At 49.9% G+C, this 7,066-nt stretch overlaps 1 pseudogene; it reads right to left on the reverse strand.

Annotated features, from left to right (window-relative positions):
- Window positions 1-4,909: 4,909 nt before the first annotated feature.
- LOC123931982 lies at window positions 4,910-5,036 on the reverse strand (annotated as a pseudogene).
- Window positions 5,037-7,066: the final 2,030 nt, after the last annotated feature.

Consider the following 7,066-nt stretch of genomic DNA (forward strand, 5'->3'; position numbering starts at 1 on the left):
ATGATCCCAGGGTCCTGGGATCGAGTCCCGCATTGGGCTTCTTGCTTGGCAGGGAGCCTGTTTCTCTCGCTGCCTCTGCCTGCCTCTCTGCCGGTTTGTGTGTACTCTCTCGGGCAAATAAATAAAATCTTAAAAAAAAAAAAACAAACCACTCAGCTCAGTCTCTTTTACAAAGTGAGACAATGCTTGTAAATATTGCTAAACATTCCCTTACCTATGATTACTTACTTCCCAACCATCATAGTGTTTAAATGGTATGGCTCTGACTTATATTAGTCAAAATCTGCAGGGAAAGATCTAAGACAGTATATCCAAGCTTTAGAGCGGCTTCATGTTTCAATTAGTGTTGTGACAATGAGCTACTGTTTTATTCTTTAGTCCAAGGGAATGGTGCCAGACATCTCTAAGATGTCAGGAAGTTCTAAAATTCTGAATTTTTTAAAATTTATTTTTCTTTTTTTAAAGATTTTATTTATTTATTTATTTATATTTGACAGTCAGAGATCACAAGCAGGCAGAGAAGCAGGCTCCCTGCTGAGCAGAGAGCCCGATGCGGGGCTCGATCCCAGGACCCTGAGATCATGACCCGAGCTGAAAGGCAGAGGCTTTAACCCACTGAGCCACCCAGACGCCCCTTAAAATTCTGAATGTAAATTATCTGTGTGTTTCAGAGATTTGGGCAGGAGAAAGGGAGGAATCCAGCTTCTGTGAACACCTGTTACCTCACTGACCACAGAATAGGTAACCTTCTGTAGGCATCATTTTGATTTCTTGGTAGTATTTTTCTTTATTTTTATTCTTTTAAGATTTTATTTATTTATTTGACAGAGAGAGATCACAAGTAAGCAGAGAGGCAAGCAGAGGGAGAGAGAGGAGGAAGCAGGCTCCCTGCTGATCAGAGAGCCGGATGCGGGGCTGGGATTTCAGGACCCTGAGATCATGACCTGAGCTGAAGGCAGAGGCTTAACCCATTGAGCCCCCCAGGCAGCTGTCTTGATGTGGGTTTGAATAAAACTCTCTTCCTTTCTCTCTAAAATGTTTAAAAGGGTTTTTTCCTTTAGTGTTGACAATAGCAATATGTTTTCTTTTTAAGTGAAAAATCAATATTCCTGGTTCACACCTCGAACAGCACGGAAGGGCGGTTGTTCTGATTCATCCTGGAGCTCCTCTGCAGAACCAAGCCTGTGTGTATATGTTCCAGCACAAATGGGCTCATCCTAGAAGGATGCTCAGAAGGTCTGAGAAACACTATTCACTCCATAGGTGAGACGAGAAGGTGAAGCTCCTCCCCCTTAGAGCATTACTTTTTGGATCTTAAAATTGCCTTGAAAATGTGGGAAACCATTGCATTTCCTAAAGCTCAAGCCTGGGAAGGTCTGAGAGCAGCGGACCTTGCCAGGAGCCAGGAACAGCTCCGGAGGCAAGGCTGGTGCAAGAAGGGACGGGGCAGGGCTCTGCGGGTGGTCTGCAGCCAGACGGGTCCCGGAAGGAGCCAGATGTCTGGGGGAGAGGGGCCCTGCCCACGACCGGCCCATGCCTGCCCCGCTGAGCCAGGTGTTCGAGGGAGGAAGAGGCGCAGCCTCCGGGAGTCCGGGCAAAAGCAGGGAGGTGCAGGTGTAAGGGCGGATCGCCCACAGGCAGGCGCGGCATCCGATGGGCTCAGGGCACCACCCTCCCCGAGGGATTCAGCACATGGGGGTGGAGTTACGTCCTCTGTGGGCGGACCCGGAGCGCCCCAGGATGCAGAGGTGGGGCAGGTGATGGGGCTGTGGGAGAGATCCTGGGCGGAGATCCTAAGTTGGTAAGTTCTGGCTGTGCACCCAGGTGGGGCTCCTGAGTGTAGGGTCCGCAAAGGGCGCATGAAGCGAGTTCATCGTGGGGACCCAGATGGGTTTTCTTTTTCCCTTTGTCCCCCTCTTCTGCCCCATGTCCGTCAACTGGCGGTATCTCCCAGACCCGTGAGCTCCAGGGCCCCGGCTCACCCAAGTTCTTGTGGGATGGGCTGCGGACATTTCAGAGTTTCCCGTGTTCCCTAGGAAGAGTGCATGTAAAGACAGCACACAGTCCCCAACTTCAGTGGGGTGCCTCCTGTCCCCTGGCACAGTGCAGGTAATGGACCTCGGCACCCTGAGCTCAGCTGGGTGTCTCCTGTTCCCCCACACCCCCGCACAGGTGTGGCACTAACAAGCCCCAGAGTAGTTCCCCAGCTTCAGCACTTTGCGTCCTGTCCTCGGGGTTGGTGGTAATGGGCTGTCAGGGTCGTGCCTAGGGTCTTCCTGGTTCCTGTCCCCCAGGCACAGGTGTGGCGCTAACAAGCCCCAATTTTAGCGTCCTGCCCCTTGTCCGCTGGGATGGTGTTAATGGGCCGTCAGGAACCTGCAGGAGCGTCCTCCAAGTGGGGGCCTGGAAGCTGGAGGAAAGCAGACCCCACTCTAGTTGCATGAGGAACAGATGAGTTCAGGTGGTCATTTGGAAGAGTAACTTCGCTTCTCCAAAGAGGACAATGGTGGACTTTAGAATGAAGCTAATTAGTACTTAAGAAACCAGCACGTGTCTCCCCTTCTCCCCGGAGCTGGAGCGGGTGTGCCGGCCTTAGGTCGAAGGTGCCTTCTTATCCCCGCCTGACAACACTTCCCCACTCTGGCTCCACGAGACCCGGTTTTGAAATCAGCCTCTGAGTCAGTCATGCAGCTTGTCCCAGGACGTCAGCCTTCAGAGAAGCAGCAGGTATGTTGGGTGCAATGTCACATCCATGTCAGGACGGGAGGTAAAACTTCTCTTTAACCCCAAACCTCGTGGGCTTTTCTCTTGTCTCTAGTGGAGCCACAAAGACAGCTGAAGCAGCTGTCAGCAATCTAGAGCAATGTCGGAGTTCCTGAGTTTCCCTGCAGGGAGCACATGGCAGGGGATCCCATTTTCTCTGTTCACTTCTGGCTTACAAAGGTACTTGGATCATCTCTTTCCTAGGCAATCACTTTGATTAGAAGGAGAAGATGAGATTTACCGTGCGTATGTTTTTAACATAGAATGTGTTCCTCATCTAACAGTGTTTATTCCATTGGACTGAGGCTGTGGTGGCGTGGCGGGCATCTAGAGTTAGGTGGCTGTTTGTGGTCAGATAGAGACTTGGATGGTGTCTTGTCATTTGTCAGAGGTGATTTTCCTAACTGATCAGTCTTTTCGTCCAGACAGTTACAATGAGGGCAGAGGGGAAATTCAAAATAATTCCAAGGAACATTTTATGATTTAAAAGTTAAGCTTAACTTTCTAGTTTCACTCAGTGGATCATCTAGATATCTGGACATGCTGTATTTATTCTGTAGTTTCATGGGTGGTGAAGTCAGGAGAGTGTTTGGGAATTTTCCTGGATAGAAACATGCCGGTGGCTTTAAGAGGCTTGGCCTCAGGAACCCTGGGGTGAATTTCTGGAACTGCTTGCCTGTCGCTGCATGAGTCAGGTTACCCCACAGGTTTTTCCACTCCCTCCTTAGGGAATTGCTGGCAGGTAATGTTGTGCATAAAGCGGAACCCTCCTGCACTGTTGGCGGGCCTGTCGGCTGCTGCAGCCGCCCTGGAACCGAGTGTGGTGGTTCCCCCAAAAGCTAAGAATCGAACAACCCTAGGATCCAGCAATCGCACTCCTAGGTATTTACCCAAAGGACACAAAAATGCACATTCAGTGGGGTCCCAGCACCACGGTGTTTATAGCAGCATGAACAACAATAGTGAAACTGTGGAGGGAGTCCCAGTGTCCGTTCACTGGTGAATGGAGAAAGATGTGGGAGACGGATACACAACGGAACAGGACCCAGATTCCCAAAGAATGAAACCTTACCCTCTGCAAGGATGCAGATGGACCTAGAGTGGTTAAACTAAGCAAAATCTGTAAGGAAAGACAAAAACCCACTGACTTCCCTCCGCTGGAGCTTCAGAGAGAACACAGATGAACATAGTGGGGGAAGGACGACAGGCACATGAGGAGGTAGACTGAACCTTAGAGCACAAACCGAGGGTTGCTGGAGGGCAGGTGCATGGGGGGAAGGGTAACTGGGTGGCGGCTGCGGGGAGGGCACTTGCGATGAGCCCTGCCTGTTGTCTGCAGGGGAGGAATCACAAAATCCTTCCCCTGAAGCAAAGGAATGAACACTGCGTGGAAACGAACCGGAATTGAAGTCCATGAAGAAAAGACCATGTTGTGCTTCATGAAGAGCGAGGTAGAAAGGGAGCGTTTTCCACTTTCCTGTTCTGTAGATGATAGTTTTCAAACACCCCGGGGTGGGCTGCGCTGGTTTCTGATTGCACGAGGAGTCCTCGGAGAGCTGCAGTGAGAGGTTCAGATCTCAGAGCACGTTCGCGCTCCATTGATGAGCCGCTTGCAATTTGCCCAGGGAGGAAGGTGAGTGCAGAGAAATAGGGCAGAAGAGGAAAGGATGCGTTCACCATTCAGGAGGGAGCCTTCCGCCGCTCATGAAAGCCTTGGGCCAGTGTAATTTTGGAAGGGGTGGATCCTGGAGCTTTGCGGCAGACAGGGGAGCTCCAGGTCTGGGGAGAGCTGGCAGGGGTGCCTGAGGAGAGGAGAGCAGAGTGCATTCTGCGGGAGGCTTTGGGCAGGGCTGGCCCCAGGGGTGGCTGTGTGTCCCCCGTGTGACAGTTGTGACAGGTAGTTCCTGGCTGAGGACAGGTGAGGCACAGGTGGAGAGCTGCCAGAGCACCTTCTTCTGGGCCACCAGCCTCACCCAACATACACAATCTCATCATCTGTCCCTGTCACTCTGGTTCAGACCTCTCCGAGCTGCCAGCCTGAGACGCTGGTTTGTGCTTGCGTGTGGGTGACATTTCAAAAGTTAGATGGTGGGAATGACGGGTCGTCAGAACATCTGTTCCTCTTTTACTTCCTGCTCTTTTTCAATCACTGGAGTGAATCAGACCTGCTAGTGGAAGGGGCGATCTGTGTGTTTTTCTTCCCTGTTTTCAATTAGCAATAATCACGCCTCGGATAAACCTCATTGGCTACAATACTGCCACTGCGCAAAGCTTTTCTTCCCTGTTTTAATTAAACAATGGGAAAACAGTCTTCTGAAATAGTCCAAGAATCCTTTGTGGGTGTTCATGCTTTTCTCTTCCATGAACCGCTTTCTGATATTAGAAATTATTTTTGAGGTGCGCCTGGGTGGCTAAGTTGTTCAGCATCTGCCTTTGGCTCAGGTCATGATCCCAGGCTCCTGGGATCGAGCCCCACGTGGGGCTCTCTGCTCAGCCGGGAGCCTGCTTCTCCCTCTCCCACTCCCCCTGCTGTGTTCCCTCTCTCACGGTGTCTCTCTCTGTCAAATAAATAAATAAAACCTTAAAAAAAGAAATTATTTTTAAAGTGAAGCACAGGCTCAGAGCTGTAACGGGGTGGTGCCCTTTGTGAGGGGGAAGCTGAGGGGGAGTGTGGGTTGTTCAGGAGCTCGGGGAGTGGCTTATTGTGCTCGAGGTGGAGCACAAGCCCCACGAGCCCGTTAGCCTTCCATGAGGGGGCGCTCACCTGGCGGCCCATCCTGGGCTCTGAAACCTGACCGGGTGAATCACTTGTGACTTGAACTGGGGAATTCGTGAAGAAACAGAATGGGCCCGGAGGGTGCCTGCACCCTCTGCCCTCGGACAGCTCCACGGAGCAAAGGAGCTCATCCCCCATGAGGTGTGTCAGGATCCCTGAGGGTCTGGGCTTTGCTTCCTGGGAAAAGGTTGTGTTCATCCTCCTCTGAACCAGTGTGTCTGGTTATGGAGACCCAGACCTCTATGTGACCATGTCAGTATTCTTTTTTTTAAAGAATTAATTAATTAATTAATTAATTAATTTGACAGAGAGAGATCACAGTAGGCAGAGAGGCAGGCAGAGAAAGGAGGGGGAAGCAGGCTCCCCACGGAGCAGAGAGCCTGATGTGGAGCTTGATCCCAGGACCCTGGGATCATGACCTGAGCCGAAGGCAGCGGCTTAACCCACTGAGCCACCCAGGCGCCCCACCACTAAGTGACTTAGCGTGATGCTCCCGAGGTCTGTGTTTCCAGTCTGGTTATTGTGAATAATGCTGCCGTGAACGTGGGAGTGCATCTCTCTTTTTGAGGGAGTGTTTTTGTGTTCTCCAAATAAATACTCAGTAGAGCAATTACTGGGTCATGTGGTAGTTGTATTTATTTTTTTAGGAACCTCCATAGTGTTCGTTGCAGTGGCTGCTCCAGTTTCCATTCCCACCAACAGTGCACAGGGTCCCAACGTCTGCATGCCTTTGACCACACCTGGTGTCTGTTTCTGGGATGATTGCTGTTCCAACAGCTGCGAGGTGGTAGCTGATTATGGTTTTATGTTTCCCTAATGACGATTAGTAATGTTGAACAGCTTTTTCTGTGTCTGTTGGCCAGATGGTTGCCACCTTTGGAACGTATCTATTCACATATTCTCCCTTGTTTTTGTTGAGTTTTTGTTTGGATTTGAAAGAGTGTTTTGTATATTTTGGAGATGAGCCTCTTCTCACACGATTTGAAGATATTTTTTTTCTCTTTGGGTAGGTTGCCTTTTAAGTGTTTGTTTTATTTTTTAACAACATATAATGTATTATTTATTTCAGGGGCACAGGTCTGTGAATCGTCAGGCTTACACACTTCACAGCACTCACCATAGCACAGACCCTCCCCCACGTCCATCATTTTCACAGCCACCCTATTACCCTCCCCTGCCCCAGCAGCCCTCAGTTTGTTTCCTGAGATTAAGAGTCTCTTATGGTTTGTCTCCCTCCCTGGTCCCATCTTGTTTCATTTTTTTCCCTCCCTTCCCCCCACCCCCACCTTGCCTCTCAAATTCCTCATATCAGAGATATCATATGATAATTGTTTTCCTTTGATTGACTTATTTCACTCAGCATAATGCACTCTAGTTCCATCCACACTGTTGCAAACGGCAAGAATCTGTGTGTGTGTTTTTTAATGGAATTGTATATATATAAAACACATCTTCTTTATCCATTCATATGTTGATGGACATCTAGGTTCTTTCCATGGTTTGGCTATTGTGGACATTGCTGCTAGA

This window comes from Meles meles, chromosome 19 (assembly GCF_922984935.1).
Source record: "Meles meles chromosome 19, mMelMel3.1 paternal haplotype, whole genome shotgun sequence".
NCBI lineage: Eukaryota > Metazoa > Chordata > Mammalia > Carnivora > Mustelidae > Meles > Meles meles.